This window comes from Cenococcum geophilum (assembly GCF_001692895.1).
Source record: "Cenococcum geophilum 1.58 unplaced genomic scaffold K441scaffold_51, whole genome shotgun sequence".
Taxonomy (NCBI): domain Eukaryota; kingdom Fungi; phylum Ascomycota; class Dothideomycetes; order Gloniales; family Gloniaceae; genus Cenococcum; species Cenococcum geophilum.
The window spans coordinates 56,382-81,538 of record NW_027137609.1 but is presented as its reverse complement, the minus strand read 5'-3'; positions in this window follow the sequence as shown (position 1 = coordinate 81,538).

The following is a 25,157-nucleotide window of genomic DNA, read 5'->3' as shown; positions in this document are numbered from 1 at the left end:
CTTTCTGCAGCGCTATAAGCATAAAGAAAGAACTGCTAGTGTTAGAATATATAGATAGAGGTTATATTATCTCTAATTAGTTACCCTTATAGTAACTTATTAGCCCCCTACTTAGGCACTACGATCCTTATAATCCTTTACTTTCTACATTAAATATATAACAATAATTATTATCATACTATCTACGAACCGTAGTTACGTAATATTACCTTATGTAACTAATAAATAACTAACCTCTAGAACTACTTAAAGTTAAAGTATAGAATTATTATTTAGATAATATAAAGTTATATAATAGTATTAGTAAGTTAAAAGTTAGAGGAGCTTTATAAGTAAGTAGTAGCTAAAAATAAAATAAACAACTTTAATTCCTATATACTAAAGAAGGTCCTTAATAAGGAAGAAGGAAGTTATTAACTGTTACGGAATTAACAAAGCAGTTGCGAATAAGCTTAATTGCTAGCTATTGACCGTGCTAAGTATATTACAGCCATTTTAATAATATTAGGAACTCGCTAAGAAGCGAAAGAGCTGCATCGCCCCCTACTAAAATTTGTATAAGGGGCAGTACAACGGCTTTTTACCTGCCACTACTATCTATAGAATGTAATAAACTAGATCTAAGGATAAAAGAATAAATAAAGCTATAGAATCTAACTATAAGGAATATAGGCCTTAATATAGGCCTATATTTACGGGTCCGGGGTAACTACTATAAATACTAAAGTAGTTGCTGCGGAGACTAAATAAGAAGGGACTCTACTTATATAAGCAGGAAACGTATATAAAGGACTCCTCTAGTACCATTATTATACCCCTTAGTACTCCACTAAAACAGAAGTAGATCCTTCCTAAATTAGTATTAAACTTATTTATATATAAAAGAAACACCTTATAATCCTCTAAGTATCTTATAAGTCCTATTTAACCTCTTCCTAAGCTATAATTAATTACCTATTATAAGCTCTCTACATCGTTCCCATCCCCTATTTAAAAGTTACTAGCATTAGTTAAAATTATTAAATAGCGTACCCTCTAAGGTTTTGCTAACCTATATACAATTTCCTACTTAGGTTTAGTATTTATATCGCATTAAATAAGGCCTAGCTACTTAACGAAGTTTCTAAACTAAGTCGTTAATAGTAGCTTTGTAAAACCGTCTGCTACCATACTGCTTATAAAAACGTACTATAGGTAGATTACGCCGCTTTAAACCTTATCATGAATATAGTACTAGTATAGCTTAAAGTGCTTAGTACGCGCGTAGTAGTTATTTCTTTTAGCAAAGCTAATAGCTAGTTAATTATCGCCATATAAATATATTAGTAGTAGATTCTTTCTAGTATAGCCTAAATTAGTAAGTAATTAATAGAGCTATAAGGCTTCCTTAGCCGCGTACGTTATTACTACGTACTTAGCCTTTATAGTAGAGGTTATAAGAATTAACTATTTACTTAATTTATATAAAACTGGGTCACCCGCTAGCTTATAAATATAGCTAAAAGTTAACTTCCTATTAACTATATCTGTAAATACTGTATCGCTATAGCCGTATAGTTATAGATTAGGTATATTACCTAGTATTATAGCTTATATAAATGCCTCTAAACTAAAGCTTGTAGAATACTATATTATAAAGATACTAAGCTAAGGAACAGAAGGAGGTTAAGGAAAGGATAGGTTTATATATATAAGCCAAGTCTCTAAGCGAGCCCCTAACTAGGCTACGTGATAGACGTTATAGGGGCGGTGCCCCAGCGCCGTTATATCACCCCCCCCTTCCAAAAAAAGCCTGCCCTTAGGCTTTATCCCCTTATAGAAAAGAAAGAGAAAGAAAAAAAATCTAGCATCTAGCGCTTAATCGCAATGCTGGTTAATATAGGACTTACAGCAGTCCTGCAGCTCCTACTGCTATAGGGGTATATTACTATACCTAGTTAATATAGGGCAGGCAGCCGTTATATAGCTCCTATAAGGGGTATATCGCTATACCCAGTTAACGTAGGGCAGGCAGCCGTCCTGCAGCTCCTGCTGCTGCGAGAGGTATATCACTAGGAGCCCTCTATTAGTTATTATTCCTCCTTTAAAACTCTGGTACCTCCTAGCTCTATTATCCCCCCTTTTATTATAGCGCGCCCCAAGCTATAAAAACAGCCCCCCTAATCCCCCTCTTATAAAAAGGTAGATAAAAAAGTTTTAATAAGAGTGGAAGGGTTAGGGAGTTATAGCTTATATACATATTAGCACAAGCTCTTGTCCGTTTAATAGCAGTATAGTACTAGCGGTAGTGTAACCGACTACCGGACCTTGCATATTACCCTGTTTCACCTGCGTCAGCACTACCCTCGTATGTCTCAGATACGTTGGAAATGAGTTATGGGCTTCGGAGTTTGGGGTCTACTTTCATGTATTTATACCACTTGATTTCCATAGATTTACAATCAAGTTGCTCGTTCAATCCCACATACTGCAAAGCTTATAGGTAGGGTTATATTCTAAGGAGCAAAACTCTCCTTATATATAGTTATTACTATAAGTAGGGCAGTAAAAGTTAGTTATAGTACTATAGGCAGAGCAGCGGAGGTCTATTATAATAGCAGTACGGTATAAGTATTAGGTAGTAATAGTGGTTAAATGCAGAGCTCGTCTATTAGTCGGTTAATAGGTCGTAGGTATATTAGCGCGACAGTAATTAAGATTATAGGTATATTAGTATGATCGTTGTCTTATTTATAAATCGCGGGCGTATTAGCGCAATTATTTAGTTAGTAGATCGCAGGTAGATTAGCGCAATCATTTAGTTAGTTGGCTGCAGGCAGAGCAGTAAAGGTCTATTATAATAGCAGTACGGTGCCAGTAACAGGTTTATTATCCGTAGGCAAATCGGCACGGAATCTTGTCTAGCCGTAGGCGTATAGGCGCGACGGTTATCTTATATATAGTTATTACTACAGGCGGAGCAGTAGAAGTTGGTTATAGTGCTACAGGCAGAGCAGCGGAAGTCGATTGTGGTGCTGCAGTAAGGCAGCAAGGTATTGGCTTAACTGCGAGAGGTATATCGCAGAGGTCAGGTAGCAGTACGGTACCAGCGTCAGATAGTAGATAGCAGGCGTATTAGCGCTATCGTTAGTCGATTGATCGCAGGCGTATCAGCGCGATCGTTCGGTCGGTGGATCGTAGGCATAACGGCACAATCGGGTGGTCAGTTTGCATTCAAACCACGTTTAGGCCGCATTCAAATCGCAGGCATATCGCAGGCGTATCGGCGCGAGAGGCTATCAGGTTCGCTCACAGGCATATTAGCGCAAGAGCTTGTCTTATAGGTCACAGGCGTATCAGCACAACCGTTTAGTTAGTGGGACTATAGGCGTATCGGCACAGCTATAGTTTAGTTCGTAGTATTACAGGCATATCAGCACGACAGGTTATCGGGTTTAGGGTAGCAGTACAGTGCAAGCGTTAGGTGATAGTAGGCATATCGGCGCTATTATTTGGTCGTACTATAGGCGTATCGGCACAGTCCTTATTTATTTAGGGTAGCAGTACGGTGCAAGCGTCAGGTCCTTCCTAATTAATTTCATCTCTCCTTATACAGCTCAGTATTAATTAGGGTAGTTATTACAGTATAGTAGCTAGAGAATAACGGGTAGGATTCGTTCTAAAGGACTTCGCGGATAACATACACCTACCGCCTAATAGCATAGCGCGGGTTATAAGTTAGCTTATTTTAGCCGTTAGCCTAAACCTAATGCGTACTAGAGGACTTTACGGATAATATACACCTACCGCCTAATAGCATGGTATGGGTTATATCTTAGCTTATCTTAGCTAATACCGCGGGATTAGTTCTAGGCTTAGTAATAGAATTACTTTTTATTCCTTACAGCCCTAGGCTAAGTCTTAACTAGGGTTGTCTCTATAGCTTATATAACTCCGTATTAGTTAAAAAGGTAGGAGTAAGATATTATTACCTTCCTAGGCAGTTATCCTTATCTATAGGAGATCTTCTAGCTGCTTAAATACCGGCTCCTAGTATTAATAATAGCGACTTAACGCGTTAACGACGTATAGCTAGGGGTGTTTAACGCGTGTCCTCTTAAAATACGTAGAATAGGGGTAAGATATTATCTAGGCCTTCCTAGGCGAGGTAAAAAGGGAGCTTTAAAACGAATAAAGTCCCCCCTAGGTAGGTAAGCTTAGTATAATATTACGGCTTATATAAATGCCTCTAAACCAAAGCTTATAGAATACTATATTATAAAAATACTAAGCTAAGGAGTAGAAGGAGGTTAAGGAAAGAATAGGTCTATATATATAAGCTAAGTCTTTAAGCAAGCCCCTAACTAGGCTATATATAAACGTTATAGGGGCGGTGCCCTAGCGCCGTCACACCTAGTACGCTTCTACTATACTCCCTATTATAATTAGGCGTAGTATAGTCCGTAGCTAATACCTTAGTAAAGGCTTTTAGAGGTAGCTGCTGCCCTTAGGGTAAGACGAACTCTATACCTAAGTTAATTATCCCTATATAGTAGGTAAGTATCTACATTACGGCGTCTATATATAGTTTAGTAGGGTTATATAAGAACTAATAAAGCTTTTCTATAGCCTAGGCTATATTAGGCTAAGTCTAATTATATAGATATAGTAGAGAGCCTATTAGCAATTAATACCGTTTTACTAGCTCTAGCGGAGCTTAATCCTTAAGCTTATGTAGCTTAAAGTCTACTATAGATAGGTAGATTGGTGTAGAGGCTAGTGTATAATCTTTTATATAAAATATATATAGTATCTTCCTAATATAGGCGTCCTATACTAGTTAAATTAATTGCGCTTAGCGGTTCCTTATAATCTAAATACCTAGGTAGTACATAATTAGGCCTAAGTCTTTTACTTTATACTTATTCTTAAGTGCTTCTTTAAACAGTTTAATCGTCTATATCTCCCATCTAATTAAAATAAGATCATTAACGTAGATAATAATAATTTAGCCGCTTTACTGGCTAATAAAGACGTATAGGTTAGCTGGAATTAGTATATATTTAAGGATAATAAGGAAGCTCTTAAGCTCCTTATACTAAAGATATAGCGCCTACTTAAGACCGTAGAGAGCCTTAAGTAGTAGGCCCATAAGAGCAACGCCGTCCTTCTAATACTGGCGGTATCCTTTTAGCAGCTAAATATAGATATTCTTACGGTTAAGCTTCCTATTAAGGAAGGCCGTAATTATATCTAAGTGCTTATACTCTAGATTATATATAGTAATTAGGGCTATTAGTAGCTTAAATATACTAGGTTAAATAACGCTTATAAATATACGTCAGGAAAAAATTTACTAGCATTTTTACAGCATTTGGCAGCATTTGGCGGCCAAATGCGCATTCCGCGTACTACAATGTGTAGCGTATAGTATCAACTAAGGTGCGGCATACTGCTATATTTAACAATGCAGTGCGGCATACTACTGTATACTGCTACATTCAACAATATAGTGCGGCATACTGCTGCATTCAACAATGCAGTGCGGCATACTGCTGCATACTGCTACATTTAACGATGCAGTGCGGCATACTGCTATATTTAACAATACACTGCGGTATACTGCTGTATTTAATAATACACTGCGGCATACTGCTGTACAGTGATGTGCACGACCAGCTTCCACCCCCCCCTTTGGCGAGAGCTCCAAAATTTTAAATTCGGTACGCGTATCCAATCTCGCCTGGTTGCCACTAACTATACATAGTAATTGTAGCGAAGCTGTATGCTTGGCTACAAGAACTTTCGCGACCAGTATCATAATCTTTATTAAATATCGTAAGGTTTCCACCCGTACGATATTACTAAATCTTATTGGCAATTGCAGAGATAGCGTTGTATTCGCAAAAGAGAGAAAGAGGAAGCGTAGTTAAGGAAGCGTACGTTAGGCAAGTTTTAAGTTACTTTAATTTGACTCCCCTGGCCAACTAGGACATTTCCCCTAGCCAACCAGAATAATTCCCTAGGGTAACCAAAATGGTCCTTGCGTGTAGCCACAGCCGTTCACTAAAATTACTAGCGAGATTGGATACGCGTACCGAATTTAAAATTTTGGAGCACTCGCTAGAGGGGGGGGTGGAAGCTGGTCGTGCACATCACTGTATTTAATAATGTAGTGCAGCTAACTACGCATTTTGCACTTAATGCGCAATTAATATATAATGCCCTCCTCGCGCATTCTGTACATAATGCCCTTCTCGCGCATTCTATATATAATGCCCTCCTCGCGCATTCTATATATCTTACTCACTTTAAGCAATAAATAAGTATTGCTCTTCCTACGCAGTTAGTGCAAAATAAATAATATTATTTTAGATAATTTAATATATAGCGACGGTTCTCTTCTACCTGCCTACCTACCTGCCTGCCTGCCTGCCTACCTGCCTGCCTGCCTACCTGCCTGCCTACTTGCCTACCTACCTGTCTGTGCCTACCTGTCTATGTCACCTTGATTCGATCGATCGATCGAATCGTTTATCGTATTCGCTGGCTGGTCGTTCGAACGGTTGTCGTGTGGCGATGACGACGGTCGTCTGGCTCTGGCGACGGTCATCTGGCTCCGGCGACGGTCGTCCAGCTCTGACGACGGTCGTCTAGCTCTGGCGACGGTCATCTGGCTCTGGCGACGGTCGTCTAGCTCTGACGACGGTCGTCTGGCTCTGACGACGGTCGTCCAGCTCTGGCGACGGTCATCTGGCTCCGGCGACAGTCGTCTGGCTCTGACGACGGTCGTCTGGCTCTGACGGTCGTCTAGCTCTGGCGACGGTCATCTGGCTCCGGCGACGGCCATCTGCTGGCTGTCGTTCTGGTGTCTTCCTAGGTAGGGAGGATGTAAGGAAGGGTAAAAAATGAGGTGGCTACCTAGGTGTATATAGGGGGTATACTTGGCAGAGGCACGTGTAGAGGCTATCGGGAATATAGCGGGGACCCGATGCGGAGCTTCGTGTAGAGCCTCCGTACGCAGAGCTTCGCGCAGAGCCTTGTGCAGAGCCTCTGTACGCAGAGCTTTATGTAGAGCCTTATGTAGAGCCTCGTGCAGAGCTTCGTGCAGAGCTTCGTGCAGAGCTTCGTGCAGAGCTTCGTGCAGAGCTTCGTGCAGAGCTTCGTGCAGAGCTTCGCGCAGAGCTTCGTGTAGAGCTTCGTGCAGAGCTTTATGTAGAGCTTCGTGCAGAGCTTCGTGCAGAACTTCGAACTTTATGTAACGTACTTTACAAGCGAGTCGCGTATGGCTTTATATATCTTATATAGCAAACTATTACAAAATACCAGGGTTTCTAGATGGCATTGCGGTATTTATTTAAGAGTATAGGCGAAAACTACAAGGTAAATATGCCTAGAACTGTAATATAAACTAGAAAGAGAAGGACCCCTTATAGGTTAAGCGCCTGCTTATTAAAATATATCTATTTATTTGCTGTTGGAAATAAGACGGAAAAAATGCAACCGGCCTTAAGGGCTAAATTAGTGAGATAGTATGTTGTATACTAAATTGGTAATATTTTAACTAGTAGAGGCGTGATTATATATAGGTCTAAGAGTATATAGATAACGGCGCCCGTATTAGAAAGGGCTGTATGCCATTAGGTAAAAGACTTATAGGCTAGCTTTAGCTAATTATTACTATTCTAGATATTAAGAGGTTAGATAAGTATGGTATATATAGTATACTAGAGCTATAGTAGAGCCGCTTTAGACATTAAATTATAGACTACTGTATTTAATATACGGTATAGTTAAGGTAAAAAGGTGGCCGCGCTTAAGCGTAAATACTAGGTAAGTACTTAGAGGTAGTCGCTTTTATTTAATGCTATCTATTCTATAAAGCGCGTATATTATTTTAGCCGCTACTTCTTATCTAGATTTGTACTACGTTAATAATTATATTAATTAGGACCAATATAATACTCTATACTTAGACAATTTTCTTAAAAAAGGAACTTATATTGCGTTATTATATAGAAGTTAAGATAAATAGCAAAATTAGCTAAGCTAGCATAGAACTTGTAATATATAATATAATAATAAACCTATATAAGACTATATAGGACTATATAAGATTGTATAAGATTATATAAGATTATATAAGATTGTATAAAATTATATAAAATTATATAAAATTATATAAAATTATATAAAATTATTTTAATCCTAATATATATTATAAGCTAGCATACTATAGGCTAAGAAAATAGTAAAATTTTATTTACGTAATTGGTATATAACTTTAAAATAATATATTATATTACCTTAATTGCATGTTAAGGGATGTGTAGTTAGCTTTTAAAGTTATTAAGTTGGTTAATTATATGTTAAGGAATATACAGTTAGCTTTTAAAGTTGTTAAGTAGGTTAACTACATGTTATTTAACTTTTAAATATATTAAGTTGGTTAATTGCGTATTAAGTTAGTTAAGTTGTATATTAAGTTAGTTAATTACGTATTAAGTTAGTTAAGTTATATATTGTCGGTATACTCGCTTTATTAACGTGCACGAATATTACTTATAGTGGTACGTATGCGGTATTAAAGTTGGTAGTTAATAATGTCTAGAAATAGGGGTTTGCTCTAAGGTTAGATTAGCTAGTCTTACTTTATGGTCTTATAACCACGTTACATAACTAATATTCTAACACTAGAGCAACTCTAAGAAGAAGGCTAATCTATACTCTAAAGCCAAGTCTATTTCTAGACTATTTGTAGCATATATATAATAGCTAAAGATCTAATTAATACGCAATAGTTTCCACGCTCCTCTTATAGGTCCGTAATTACATAACTAGTATTACGGCTTATACTAATACCTCTAAACTAAAGCTTATAGAATGCTGTATTACGGGGACACTAAGCTAAGGAAAAGAAGGAGAAGGATTATTAGGGGTAGCAGGTTAACATATCGCGAGGGCCGCTAAGGCGCTAGTGGTAAGCGAGCTAATAGCGATTTTCCATCCTGGGGATAGAAAATCCTAATTAGCTGGTTAAATTTAGGGTCCGCAGAATATGGCGGGTAGCGTGCCCTAGCACCGTTACGACCTAAAAACCACCTTCTATTACTTCTTACGCTCCACCTAACCTACAGCCTATATATTAACCTAGTTTGTATTAATAAGTCGCTATAGGGCGACGTAAGGCTTCCCCTTAGTTATCGCGTCCGCAGGGTTAGCTTCACTATTAATCCATTTAACCTCTGTAATCTACTAACGTTCGTAGGCTTATCGCAGGCATATTATATTAATTATTAATCGCTTCTCTTATGTGGTTCTAAGTCGTATAAGACAGTTATATAGCGACTTAGAATCGGTATAAAGTATAAGTAAAAGGTTAATCTATAGGACCTTATCTACCATAGACTTAATAGCGACGGTAATATTAAAGCCATAAGCCATTCCGTAGAGTTTAGAAGCTAGAACGCTTCTAGTAACTCTTTTATACTTAATTAAGCTCTAATAGATAACGTTAGCCTTCTTAGTTACGTTAGCTAGTATAATAACGTAGCCAATTTATAAAGAGAGGTCCTTATTATTAGTAAAGGAAGCGTCTATAAAGACTAAGAGCTATAGGGTCTTAGCCTCTAATTTAACAAACTTAAAACCTCTATATAAGTTCTAAATCTGCCAACTTAGGCGCTTATTTAACTCCTTCGCGTTTACCTCTTTAGGATTAGTTACCTAGGCAGTAAAGGATAAGTTAAATAAAGCCTTTAGTTAACAGACTAAGGCAATATAGGCTCCTCTAGCGCGTTAAGCGATATACTGGTCCTTTAGCGTAAGTAGGCCGCGCGTAATTCCTCTAGAGCTAGTGCTATCTGCCGGCATAGTATTAACCACACTAAGGTTCTTACACTGGCGCTTTTACGTTAGTGTAATACTCTTATTTTATACTAATTAAATAAGTCCTCCATTAAACTTAACTAGTGTATTAGTAGTTAGTTACTCTTACTCCTTAGCTATAAATTTAGCCTTATATAGTTCGCTTTATTCAGCCTCTATAAAGGTATTATCTATAAGGAATAGCGTATTATTAGTCTATAAGCCGACAATTCTAAAAGGTTTATTGCTGTAAAGTAAGTAAGGGTCGTACGTAGACTGGTCCATTTACAGCTAATTAATATAGTATAAATAGTAGGTCTTAAACCAGTAGTTTCTAGCTTTAGGTACTTTATAAAGTAGCTTTACAACCTTTAGTACGGAGTCCTTATTAATTCCCAATTATTTGTTTAGCTCGTGTGGTGGTTATATATAAAACTCGCGGTTTAGGTTCGTAGTAGACTAGATGTAGGCTTATAAGATGTCTCGGAGGTAGAGTTATATTTACGGTAGCATAGCAGCGATATAGAGAATCAGCCGCTAGCTAACTCGTTAAATTATTAGTAACTAAGTAAGGACTAGCTCTTTCTCCAAATCATTATAGGCCTATATAATAAGTCGTGATTTCTTAAAGGCTTTATCGGTTCCCTTATTTTTAATCTCATTAATAAACCGTAAATTAAAGAGTCTAACCCTCTTTGGCATATTATATAGCTTAATAATCTTAAAGATGCCTTTCTTAAGTAGGCCTATGACCTCCTTTTGCCGTAAAGCGCTAAACTAGGTATTACCATCATTCTATAAGTAAATAGTAGTATTAGCTATATCTGCGGTATCATTATCCTATAAGTAGATAGTAATGTCGGCTATATCTACAATATCACCTATAAGGGCATCTATGTCTATTATAGCGTCCGTAACAGCTGTGTCTGCGACGGCTATAAGTAATAGGTATTTGCGGGGGCGACCTCTGCCTTACTTTGGCGGTAGCTATGGTTTAGCTTTAGGTAACGATTAAGGTCCAGCTAGTATAGGTACTAGTTTAACTAATTTAACAGACTCTTGTAGTTCGACTAAGTCTTATAGGTCCAGTAGGTAAGGTTTTACGACTGTAAAGCGGAAGGTCGTAGGCCTATTTGGTAGCTTTATGGTATAGGTCTTACCGTTAACGGTAAGCAGCATATATAGCCCGTCCTAATAACCGCTTTAGCTAGTGTTGCCTTCTCTTTAGACTAAGATAGGCGAACTAGGTAAAAGGCCATAAATAGCGTTAGTTTGTTGTCCATTTTATATATTAAGAGCATTAGCGATCTATTATTTAGCTTAAAGCTTCTAGATTTCCACTATTACTTTCTTAATAGCCGTAGCTCGCTATGCGACTAAAGGTAATAGTGCGTCCGATTTAACTATTTAGGGGTAGGCTCTAAAGACTAGGAGTGTAGGGACTAGGCCTTCTAGGCCAGCCGTGTTATTAATAGCTTTAAAAGCCATTTATAGGGCTATCTCCTTACTAATTTTAGGGATTTTAGATGTAATAATTTGGTAGGCTTGTCGTAGCGGACTATAGTAGCGCTCTACCATTCTAATGAAATTGTGTGATTTGACTAGAACTGACTTTATAGTTACTCCTATAGTAGCAGCGTAGTGCTTAAACTCCTTACTAACAAAGTTCTTCTTAGCGTCTATAGTGATTAAGTCTAGTAGTTCTAAATAGCTGTTAATCTAGCACATTTGTAGAACGTCCTAAGTATGCTTAGCGCTAATATCTCGTAGCTATCTGCTAGTTTGAAATCGAGTTACTTTATTAACTACGTGTAGTAGGGAGGAGCCGCTAATATATATAATGTCGACGATAATATTGTAGTTAAAATTGACGTTATCTCGTAAGGTAAAGCGAAATCTACTTAGAGATCTGCTAAACTTCTAATAGTAGTAGCAGAGTCTAGTTAGCTCTTTAATAGCGGATCTATTAGTATTATAGCCGTAGCCAGTCTTGTTAAGAAGCTTTTATAGTCTATTAACTAATAAATAACTAAATCGACGGTGTAGACGTTATAGCTCTATATTAGTTAAGTAGTAAGGGTTTACGTTAAAGGACTTAACTAGATAAGACTATAAAGAGAAGCTCTATATAAGAAACGGGTGGCTAAATCGTCTAACTACTAGCACCTTTTTAGTGCGAGTGATGATAACGTCCTTTAGGTTATTGTATTTAATATAGAGTCTATCTATATCTACTAAGCAAAGTAGGAAAGAAGTATCTACTTTAACGATATGGAATTGTACCTTACCTATAGGGCTGTTGACGTCTATAGTTCCGATAGACGTAGAGGCTCCAATCCTAAATTAGATAGTTACTTGGCCCTTAGTTAACATATTAAGACTTATAAACTTGTCTACGGCCTATAGGGCTTAGAATTGGCTGTAGCTAGCTATAGACTTACGTAAAGCACCTATATCGATTATAATTCCTATAAAGACCGTTAAGGTGTATCGTGACGCTATAGTTATAGTTATATTACAGGCGAATAGGTTAGTCTTTGTATAAGGTTTTGTAGTAGACTCTATAGTAAGTTTTAAAGCCATAAGTAGGTATATATAAGCCTTATTAGCTAGCTCTATACTTATAGAGGTTGCTTTCTCTATAGTAAGTGTTTTAAAGGTGGTAATATAGGCAGAACTATTATTAGGTTCTCCGGCATTGCTCCCAGAGTCGTTAGCGTCTTGTGTATAGGCTTTAAAGTCTAAGTTATCCTCTTTATCTCTTTCGCAGGCGGCGACGTATTGTTTAAAGTGGTTATTAAAGTTGCCCTTATTGCGGCCCTTAATATTAATAAAACGTCTCTTATAGTCGTCTCTGGATTAATTACGCTCCTCCTCTATATATTTCTATAAACGGCAGTCCTCCTTTTTATAGACGTAGCACTTGGCCTTTAGTCCGCCGTTAGTTCTATAGGGGCGATTACTGCCGTAGCGATTAGTGTTTCGGTCTCAATTTTGGTCATTTTAATAGTAACGTTAATCCGTAAAAAAGGTTTAGTAAGACGATCTCATTAAGGCCTATAGGGGGTGTTCTTTTTCCTATATAACAATAGAGGATTATAACTTACTAATTAACTAAGAGAGGTCTTCTAAAGGGTTAGAGACAGCGATATAGTATACTGGCACTTCCTAGTAAGCAGTGACCAACTTATTTATAAGAATGCGGTTTATATAAAAGTTTAGGTGTAGTCTATAATGTTACTTTAGTAGTTTATCTATAAGCAGTTGGAAGTTCTAATAAATTAACTTATTAGGGTTCTTGTCTATAACTCCTTAGAGGGTTATACTATTCTACTTTATAAGGTTCTTGCGGTAGTATTCTAGCCCTTTAAAGAATTGTTATATATAGTTATAGGCTTTCGTAAAAGGTCTTAACTTAAGGTTACTATTATAGTAGTGGTCCTAAGTAAGCCCTTTTAGCATGCTAGGGAATGCTACTATGTAGCCTTCTGGTGGTAAGCCAGATCTCTTACAGATATTGTAGAAGATAGTTAGCTTAAAGTCGAAGCTGTTATTAACTCTATTGTACTTTTGGTCGTCTATATAGATCTTCGCAATTATAGCTACCTCCTTGCTATATCTAGGTCCTTACTCCGCACTAGGCACGGCTAGTTTAGGTGGTGTATATATATATAGCTGCTGCGGCTGCTATAGCTACTATAGCTACTGCGGCTGCTGCTCTCTTAGCTATAGCAGTTAGTCGATAAGAGTGTGGATTTAGTTATAGTTGGAGGATTAAGGACCGGGAGGAGTAGTACATCAGGAAATTTTTTTTTGGGCACGTTGTCGCAAGCGAAAATCAGGGTCTGCAAAACCTGCGTAAGTCGTAATTTTAGCGATTTGCGGCAACTTGCGGCAATTTGCTATAAATACACAGGCTACTCGTGCAAATTGCTGCAAATTGCTGAAATCGCGGCTTACGCAGGTTTTGCAGACCCTAATTTTTGGCTGCAATAACGCGCCCAAAAAAAAATCCTAATACTATAACCACAAAGCTTTGTATAAAGCTCTGCACGAAGCTCTACACGAGGCTCTGTACGAAGCTCTACACGAGGCTCTGCACAAAGCTTTACACGAAGCTCTGCTCGAAGCTCTATATAAAGCTCTGCTTGAAGCTCTGCTTAAAGCTCTATACGAAGCTCTACACAAAGCTCTGCACGAAGCTCTACACAAAGCTCTACACGAAGCTCTATATAAAGCTCTACACGAAGCTTTACACGAAGCTCTGCTTGAAGCTCTATATAAAGCTCTGCTCGAAGCTCTGCTTGAAGCTCTGCTCGAAGCTCTGCTCGAAGCTCTACACGAAGCTCTGCACGAAGCTCTACACGAAGCTCTGCACGAAGCTTTGCACGAGGCTCTATACGAGGCTTTACACAAAGCTCTACGTATAGAGGCTTTGCACGAAGCTCTATACGAAAGCTCTCTATAAAGCTCTATACGAAGCTCTACACAAAGCTCTATGTACGGAGGCTCTACACGAGGCTCTGCGCGAAGCTTTGCGTATGGAGGCTCTGCATAAAGCTTTGTATGACACATTACTATCAGGTCCCCGCTATATTCCTAATAGCCTCTATATATACACCTAGGTAGCCACCTTATTTTTTTACCCTTCCTTTCTTATATCCTCCCTACCTAGGGAGGTACTAGAATGGCAGCTAGCTGAGGACCGTCGCCAGAACCAGACAACCGTTAACCGTTGCTAGAGCTAGACGACCGTTGCTAGAGCTAGACGACCGTTGCTGGAGCTAGACGACCGTCGCCAGAACTAGACGACCGTTGACCGTCGCTAGAACTAGATAACCGTCGACCGTCGCTAGAGCTAGACGACCGTCGCCGGAGCCAGACGACCGTCGACCATTGCTAGAGCTAGACGACCGTTGTTAGAGCTAGATAACCGTCGCCAGAACTAGACGACTATTGACCGTTGCCAGAACTAAACGACCGTCGACCGTCGCTAGAGCTAGACGACCGTTGCTGGAGCTAGACGACCGTCGCCAGAACTAGACGACCGTCGCTAGAACTAGACGACCGTCGTTAGAGCTAGATGATCGTCGCTGGAGCTAGACGACTGTTGCTAGAACTAGATGACCGTTGACCGTCGCCAGAACTAAACGACTGTCGACTGTCGCCGTCGCTAGATGACCGTTGTTAGAGCCAGACGACCGTCGCCGGAGCTAGACAACCGTTGCCAGAGCTAGATAACTGCTAACCGTTTAAACGACTTAGCCAGCGAACACTAAATAATTTAATTAATTGATCGAATTAAACTAGAGCCTTTAATCGGGCCGACCTCTCCCCTAAATTGAATTAGACACTATAAGTAGACGCAGATAGGTAGGTAGATGTAGATGGGTAGGCAGATATAGATGGATAGGCATAGATAGGTAGGCATAGATAGGTAGATATAGGTAGATAGATAGATAGATAGATAGATAGACAGACAGATAGGCAGGTAGGTAGGTAGGTAGGTAGGTAGATAGATAGGTAGGCAGGTAGGTAGGCAGGTAGGTAGATATATAGATAGGTAGATAGGTAGATAGGTAGATAGATAAATAGATAGGTAGATAGATAGGTAGATGGGCAGATAAGCAGATAGGTAGACGGGTAGACAGGTAGATGGGTAGATAGGTAGATGGGCAGACGGGTAGACGAGTAGAAGGGTAAATAGGTAGACAGGCAGACAGGTAGATAGGTAGATAGGTAGATAGGTAGACAGGTAGATAGGCAGATAGATAGATAGGTAGATAATAGTTATAATATAAATATATTTAAAAGTGTATTATAGCAATCTATAGGAATATATAATTTGTACGGTTTTTATAATTTATATAGTTTATATAGTTTGTATAGTTTGTACAGTTTATACAGTTCGTATAGTTTATACAGTTTGTATAGTTTATACAGTTTATACAGTTTGTATAGTTTATACACTATATATTTATAGGGTAGTAAAAAGCTAGTATTAGTTTAGTAGTTAAGTATTTTGCCGTAATTTGCTAGTAGACGCTGTAAACTTACTGCGAAATGCGCAGTTTATACAAATCGCTAACGACTATATACGACCGCCGCGATCGTATAGTTTGCCGCAATTTGCGGTAAACCGCAACAACCTGCCACAAAAAAAAAATCCTGATGTAGGGGTAGTGGGGGTAGCAATTGGAGTAGTTGGCGGTGCAGCAACCGGAGTAGCTAGTGGTACGGCAGCTAGGATGGCTGGTGGAGTTAGTGGAGTAGCTAGTGGTAAGGCTAGAGGTATAGCAAGCTTATCTAAGGTCGAATTGAGTCGGTCTTATAGAGTTGTCGTAATTATTGGTTTTACCTCTATAAGGGCCGCGATAAGCTCCTTATCTGTCCATTTATAAAACTCTTCTTTATTAACGACGTCTATTAGCACCTTACTAAGGGAGTATCTCTTATCTTGCTTAGTAATATATACTCCTTTCTTAACTAGGTATTAACGGATTCCTATTCTAGTATTAGATTATACTTATTTAAAGGTCTCTAATATAAAGTTCTTAAAGTCTTCCTAAAACACTATCTATAGTATAAAGTCTGTAAGGTTGGATCGTATATATAGGTGCATTTTGGTCTCTATATACTCTATTAGGTTATTATCCGTAGCCGTCTCTAAGTTAATTCCGTAGCCGTATTTAGTAATTCTTTCCTTCTAGTTAATTTCTATATTGTCGTGTCTTTATGTATAAGGGTAGGTATAAGGGTAGGTATAAGGGTAGTTGTCGGTTTAAAGAAGTTAAGGTTTAAAGTAAGGATGTAAAGGTGTGTACGTGTCCTATCAACGAATCTATAGTTCTTAGAAACTGTAGACAATTCTTAGTAAAGATACGGTCCTTTAGGCGATCTAACGCATTAATAGTTAAGTTAATACATGGTTTTAAGCTTTAAGGGTCCTCTAGGCGATCTAACGCGTTAACAGTTAAGCTAATGCGTGGTTTCGAGCTTTGAGGGTAATGTAGCTCTCTTTAAGTAAAGGTATGATTCTCTAGGCGATCTAACGCATTAATAAGCTAATACATGGTCTCGAGCTTCGAGGGTAACATAGTTTTCTCCTTTAACTAAAATAGGGCGATAGCTCTGCAATCTAACGCGTTAGCAGTTAAGCTAATATATAGTTTTAAGCTTTGCTATTACGTATTTCCTAATCTATATGTCTACTAATTAGTGTTAGTATACTCGCTTTATTAACATGCACGAATATCACTTATAGTGGTACGTATGCGGTGTTAAAGTTGGTAGTTAATAATGTCTAGAAATAGGGGTTTGCTCTAAGGTTAGATTAGCTAGTCTCACTTTATAGTCTTATAACCACGTCATATAACTAACATTCCGACATATATTAAGTTAGTTAATTACGTATTAAGTTAGTTAAGTTATATATCAAGTTGGTTAATTGCATATTAATTACACAAAACGCGCTAAACAAAGTCTACTTAAATCTTATCCTGCGAATATTTTCCTAATGTAAAATCTATCTTCCTTATAAAGAATTTATATTTCTTAATTACTACTAGTATCTATTCTTCCTAAAGTCTCTTTAAAACCTATTTAATATATTCCCTATATTCTTCCTTAGTTATTAAGTAGACAATATTATTATTAAGGTATACTATAATAAACTTATTAAGGTTTTCTTCTAATATACTATTAATTTACTTTTAGAATATTGCTAATGCGTTTATAAGTCTAAATTATATAACTAATAGTTTATATAGTCCTTTCTTTAACCTAAAGGCTACCTTTTATTTATCTCCTTCCTTAATTCTAATTTAATAGTATGCCTATCTTAGATCTATCTTTATAAAAATTTACGGGTTACTAATCCGGTCCTAAATTTTACTAATTAAGGGTAAAGAATATTTATCCTTTTTAGTAATGTTATTTAACTGTCTATAGTTAATATATAGCCTAAGTTTTCCGTTTATCTTTAGTATAAATAGTACTAGATATCCTGCTAATAACTATAATGGTTTAATATATCCCTTTTATAGGTTTTCTTAAATAAACTCTATAAGTGCTCTTAACTCCTCTTTAGTTAACTTATAGATTAGAAAGAACTTTAGACTTATTTTTAGTTTTAATTCTATTTTATAGTCCTATACTATATACTCTAATAGCTTCTTACTTTCTAGGCTCTATAGTTTTTTACTATATTTATAGTATTATTTTAGTATATAGGATAACCCTTTCTTAGTTTTCTTATATATCGCTCTAACTTAGTACTATACTAACTTAGTTACTATACGCCTCTTATCTTATTAAGTATCTTTAATATTAACTTAACCTATAACCTAATTAATCTTTAAATTATATTTCTATAACTAAGGCATTTCTAATACTATCTTATCCTGTCCTAATAGTAGGATATTAAAAGACATCTTAATTTGTCTCCTTTTAATAGTTATTTAAATATATACTGTTTTAAGATTAATAATGCCTCCTTTATAGGCTATTAGATCTCCTAAAATTATAACTAATAGATAAGGGTACTCCTTCTATCTAAAAGGTAGTCCTATCCGTTTTACTACTGCTAGTAAAATATAGCCCTTAGTTACTCTACTATCTATTAGCGCTTTAAACTATTAATCTTACTAATTAACTTATAAATTTAGGTATTGTCCTTAAATTTCTTTAAGGGTTTAAGGCTCTACTACTAGCTCCCTTTAGTTCTATAGGCCTCTACTTTTCCTAACCATTAGCTACTTAATCCTATTATATTTAGCTTACTCCTTAGCTAATACCTAGTTCGCTTTTTATCCTTAATATACTATAGATATATATTTTCTAGGCATTTCTACTACTATTATTAATTTAAGTATTCTTCCGTAAGGAATCTTTTTAGTTAAAGTATTAAGTCTTTTAACCGCTAAACTTCTACTAAATACCATCTATATATATATTTAGTATTTCTATACTATCGCTTATCTAGCGCCTAATATATCCTTATAGGGTACTTCTAATTTATTTTTTTAGGTTTTTATATATATTATATATATTATCTATATATATTATCCATGCCAATATATAATATGCTAGGTATTTTAGGTTAACTTTTAGCTTATCTTTACTTATAAGTTTTAACCTTTATTTAGCTAATTTAAACGCTAGTCTTTTATTTATAGGTATTATAATTTACCTCTTACTTTTCTAGTCCTCTAATCTTTCTTTTAGATTTCTTAACGTTATAATTAATACTCCTTTAATATAACTTATGCGTTTCTTTATAATTACTTAGTCTTAAATAACTCTTTTATCTAGCTATATATAAAAATCTTTTTACTTATTATTATGTCGCTACCTATACTACTTTTAGTATAGCTCCGTAAGCGTATATAATCTATTAGTAAGAAAATATCTTATTATTACTATATTGTTATAACATTTAATATACCGTTCTTTAAATCTAGTTAAAACTCCTAGGTCCTCTTCTTATTTCAGTTCTTTAAGCTACTTTACTCTTAGTGTACCTATTCTTAACCTATTAGTAATTCCTTCACATAGGTACTTTAACCCTTAGTTTAGCTAGTATTCTTAACCCTTAGTAGCCTCTTTATTCTTACTACGCTTTAATTTAATTTTTAAATCCTTTTTAATTTTTTTCTAGTTTACGTCTAGCAATAGGATCCTCTAGATCTATAAACTTTAGCCTTTTACCTTTATTAAGTACTAAAATGGTTCGCTATTATACTTCTCTAGCGTCTTATAAAGTAATAAATATTATATCTAATAGAGTCTTAATCCCTATTGCTAATCCGTCCTCTATAGTAGATTTAACTTCTACCTCGACCTTCACCGCACATGCAACCTTACCAAAAGGTAGCGCCACACTCCAAAACTTACGCATACCCATCTTACCATCAAAAACAATCGATTTTCGAACTTTTAAGACTTAATTCCTACTGCCTAGCGAGCTAGAGGTGGATTTATTTGTCGTTTTACCCCCTTTCCCCCAACAGAAAATTCTTCTTAGGGTGGTCCTAGCTTATAAGCGAGGCACGGATAGGAACACCAAAACCAAATACCAAAACCACGAAATATAGAGGCTAGATTTTCTACTACCTTTTAGCCTAATCTCCCCAGAAATCTTCTAGTAGGATTAGTAAGGAGAAAGGGTATAAAGATAGTAAAAACTAGGAAATCCCCTATAAGATACAAAATGCCAAGGCCTAAGAGGTCCAAAAAAAAACCTCCTATAGAAATAAGTGATGAAGATTCTACATCTACTTTTTCTCCCCCTTCTCCTTCTCCTAGCCTATTTAGGACAGGAGAAAAAGAGGACATCCTCAGTCTTCTCCTGAAAAAGAAACCAAAAACCTGCAAAAAAGATAACAAAACCAACTATTACGGATAGTATGGCTAATACAGGTCCCTTTTCCTTTTCTCCAGAATAACATCTAAGCTTCGCTCTAGAAAGCCTAACCCAGGCCTGTATAGGGCTAGAACAAGAAGAAGAAAAAGAAGAAATAAAAGAACAAGTTAAACAGCTAGTGTACTATACAACCGAAGTAATCCTATTAGGAGAAAAACCCCTTCACACAACGAAGAAGAAGAAGAAGAAGAAAAAGAGAACGCAAACAAATGTTCCTAAAAGGACTAGTAGAAGAAATAAGAGCTCTCCGTAAGGAGGTAGCCCCTATTAAAGAGAAACCTTATGCAGAAAGACAATAAAGAAGGGTACCATCCCTTCTTTGTCCTCCTCCTTACCCTCCTCATTACTACCATCTCCTACCACTTCTACTAGAAGTAAGAAAAAGCAGCTATAAAGAAAGGAAGCTAGTCCTAGTTTACAGACGAAAAGGACCAACCCCTAGATACCTTTCTCTATACGAAACAAAGTTAATCAACTATTTGCATCAAAAATTGCAAGTAAAAAAGCCAGTTTTTAGCATCGATAGCTAGAACAAAAGGGAAACAAAATATTCTCCTTACAACTACAGAAGAGTATAATGCAGATTTCTTAGTCAAATATAAGATATTATCTGGCATAACTGCTTTACCTTTCAAAGAGAACAAAAACTAGAACCATGGGTTCAAATTTATAGGCCACGGGGTTCCTACCCTACCTTTTCTAGGAGAAGGAGGCTCTAAGCTCCTAAAGGAAGAAATTGAGACCTTTAATCCTATAAGGATACAAGGACTACCTAGGATGGATCTTATCTAGTAAGAAAAAAGACACAATCTACAGACCAGATTTGGCTCTATAGTTTTTTACTATAGAGAGAACGAAGAAAAAAGACAAGAAATCCTTAAGCAAAAAGAGATATCAATTGCAAGGTACAGCTACTAAGGTAGTAAAATACCTCGAAGTCTCTCCTACTACGCAGTGTACGAGCTGCCAAAAATTTGGCCATATAGGAGACAGGTGCTCTACTAGGGCCTGTAGATACTGATGCAGCTGCACATTTATCTAAAGACCATTCCTGTTCTACCTGTATAATAACAGGCAAGCCTTGCCAGCCATACCACCCCTCTTTGCATTAATTGTAAAGAAAAACACTTTGCTAATAGTAAAGACTGCGAGACTCTTAAGCAGCTAAACTAGTACGTGAAGAAGTTCTATGGAAGAATAAAACAGATAGGATTCTAGAAGGAGGCAACTCCTACTAGGCTCTTAAAAAGATATTAGAGAGCAAAAGGACAGAAATAAATTGCAAAAGGACAGGGACAGGTGTTAGGATTTTCTATGGTTTTTCCTACCGTTTTCTTATTCCCTAGTAGTTGCAGCACCTTAGTGTTTTATTAAGGAGCTATATACCCTTAGGGGTTTATAAACTACTAGGACATAGCTACTAGTACATGTTAAGCTGCCTAGAAAGGATTCATGTATATAGAACTATAGCGCCATAGCCTAGAGGCTGCATGCGCAGTATTGTACGTAGTATAAATACAACCGGATAAAAAAAAAAAAAAAAAAAAAAAACTTCTACCTCTATTATAATATCTTTAAGGTCTATATACTCCTAGTAAGCTGCCTTTATTACCTTATTATCGCTAAATATTTCGCCTATATTAAATTTATCGTCCTTAATATCCGATTTATATAATAGTTTATTAGTTTCTCTAAACTCTAATAATTTTAGCTCCTATAGCTAATAGCTTACGCCGTACTTAGCGTCTTTATAAATTTAGTATACGTTATTATAATAAAACGCAAAACTTTTAATTAAATACTCTTTTGTTCCTTATAGTATACTATTATCCCTCTATATATATATATATTATCTACTAGCCTAGTTTCTTTTGCCGTATAGTTACTCTAACTATCTTTATAGTTTCTAGTAAAATAACCCTATTTTTTATAATTTATATAAGCTCCTTCTTTAAACTATTTTTCTTATTATAGAGTCTGCCTAAACGTCTTCTATTACTAAAATCCCTAGTTTAGCCTCTACTCTTTAGGTTTATAATTACTTAATCCTTACCCTTTAGGTTTTTATAGTCGTTTATTCCTATATTCTTTAGTACTACTTAGATTTATTAGCTTTGCGCTATACTATAGTTTCTAATTTTAACTCTATTATTACGTACCCTACGCCTTATATAACTGTAAAACTCTATCCTAACCTTTCTTAGCCTATTCCCTCTAGTAGATCCTATTATTAATCTTAATTACTTAATTAATTAATTCTCTAAGGGTATAACGGAACCTTATAGCAAGAACTACGGTAGGCTCGGTATTGGGCTAGGTGTGTAGGAAATGTAAGTATAAAAGTCGACAAGATAATAACAACTGGTGGAGTGGTTGCCCAATAGATTAACTTTAATTGTATTCTAAGAATTACTACAAGGAAGGAACTATCTAGGTAGGGACTAAGGGTCCTTAAATACATAACTATACTCCTATAAAATCCTTCTTGTATATAATATATGTGTACTTTATCTGCTCTATTACGGATTATATAGATCCTATAGATTATATAGATTACCCTATATAACCTTAGTTACTATTCCTCGTTATATAGCTCTATCGGCTCTATCCTAGACTATACCTAAATTAACCAACTAGCTTCTTCTAACTCCTCTCCTAATAGTCGTAATATTGTACTTAAAGCGTCCGTAACACTATCTCCCTCCTCTCTATCTTTGTCCTTAAAGATCTTAAAGATCTTTAGGTTGTTTACTAGAGGTATAATATCCGTCTAATTAATTTGGTTAATATTATTGCTTATTATACCTAAAGCAATTTCTTCTTCTTTAACTGCTCGTCGTGTTCGTACCATTACTGCGATATTATCTCTTGGTGAGATTATACCGTCTCCATATTCTTGTTGTTTAAAAAAGGGATTAGTTTGTGTTATATTAGCGAACCCATCTTTATAATAACCGTCCTCTTACTTAAAGTGTACTAAAGCAAATATTTATTTGTCCTGTAACGTTTGCTCTATCTCTAATACTAAATATACGCGACCTATTACTCTTAATAGTCGTCTAGTTCCCTAGTTAATTTGTCTTAAGGTCTTATATTTAATCTACTACTACGCGGCTAGATAATAAACTGTCTATTACTCTGGCGGAACTGCGCCGTTTCTGTAATGTAGAATAGGAGGCTGCTAATACTTAGTAACGGGCTCTTAAGTCTCATCTTGCGGCGTCCGCTCGGTTAATCCGTCTTAAGAAAGTACGTAAGAAGGTTTATTTTAAGGAGTGGAAACTTATAGAATAAGGTTTATAGGAACTTGGTAATAAAAGAACGGATTCTCTTCCAATAGAGAAGGAAATAGATTTAAGTAATTCGGCAACTACTCTTCTTAGGTCCCCCTTAGGTGATTTATTTTTTAGTAATCCTTTTTTTTTAATACTGCCTGACCTAATCTCTTCCGATACTCCTATACCTTTCCTATAGCATTCTTTAAATTTTCTAGTGGCTCCTAGGTAGTCTTAGTGTAGCCTATCTACTTAACCTTATATTATATTTTATTATTAATGTCCTTATAACTAACGATCTTTAAAACTTGCTATTTGTCTTCCTTCTATCCTCTATATATATCTGCTTTATAAACTAGTGGCTTAATATTCCTATATACTGGCTCTAGTATTACGATATGCTATATAGGGTAGATCTTTATTTTAGCTAGTAGGTTTAACTTAAACGTAACTGGTGAAATTCTCTACATAATTTTAAAAGGTCCTAGTCTGACGTAGTCCAACTTCTTACTTAGTCGTTAACTCTTGAAATTTTTGTGTAGTAGCTATACTTTATCTCCCTTCTTAAGATCTAGTCCCTTAGATCTCTTAGCGTTATAATACCTTTTTATCCTCTCTTATACTTTCTTCGCTAATTCTATAAGGTCTATATAAAGATTTATTAATATCTTTATTCTTTCTTTAGCTATACTACTTATTTTCTTTACTTGCTATAGTAATAACGATATTCTTAGCTTATATCTGTAATTTGNCTTAAATAGTAATATGCCTATTCCTTCTTAAGGTGTTATATTGTATATAAACTATATAACTAGTAATAGCGATATCTAATTATTTTGTGCATGATTGACATAATGCCTTAGATACTGCTCTAGTGTTTAATTTAATCTTTCCGTCTAACCGTCTATCTGCGGATAATATGCAGTAGAAGTTACTGCTCTAACTTTTTATTCCGCTAAGAATACTTCCTAGAATACTGCTATAAATTTTAAATCTTTATCTAATATAATCTTGCTTAGTACTCTATGTCTTATAAACACTTCTTTAACATAGATTCTAGCGATATCTTCTGTTAAGATTTCTTCTATATATGCTATAAAGTATCCCTACTTTGTAAGCTTGTCTATTATTACTAAGATTATATTATAATTTTGTCCGGTAATAGAATCTCTTAACTTTAGTAACTTAATAATAAAGTCTTATAATATAACCTCCTATAGTCTCTTTAGTGTTTTAATAGGTTATAGCCCTCTATATAGCTTATGCCTTATTAGTTTATTTCTTTAGTAATTTAAATACTCTTTTATAACCTTCCTAGCTATCCTTTAAATTCTGTTAATAATGTACTTCTTTTAGAGTCTTAATACTAAGCCTGTGGCTCCATTATGCCCTTAAGTTAATCCCTTATAGAATTCTTCTATAAATTGCTCTGCTATGCTTCTTAGGATATACTTTACTTCTTAATTTTTATATATATCCGTTTATAGATCTTCTAGTTATACCTTTAGAATTCTTTATACCTAAAAGCTTTCCGGTGTTTTATAAACTCTATCTAGTTCTTCTTAAGTTGCTATAATTTTTGGATAATTATACCTAATTAATCCGTCTATATC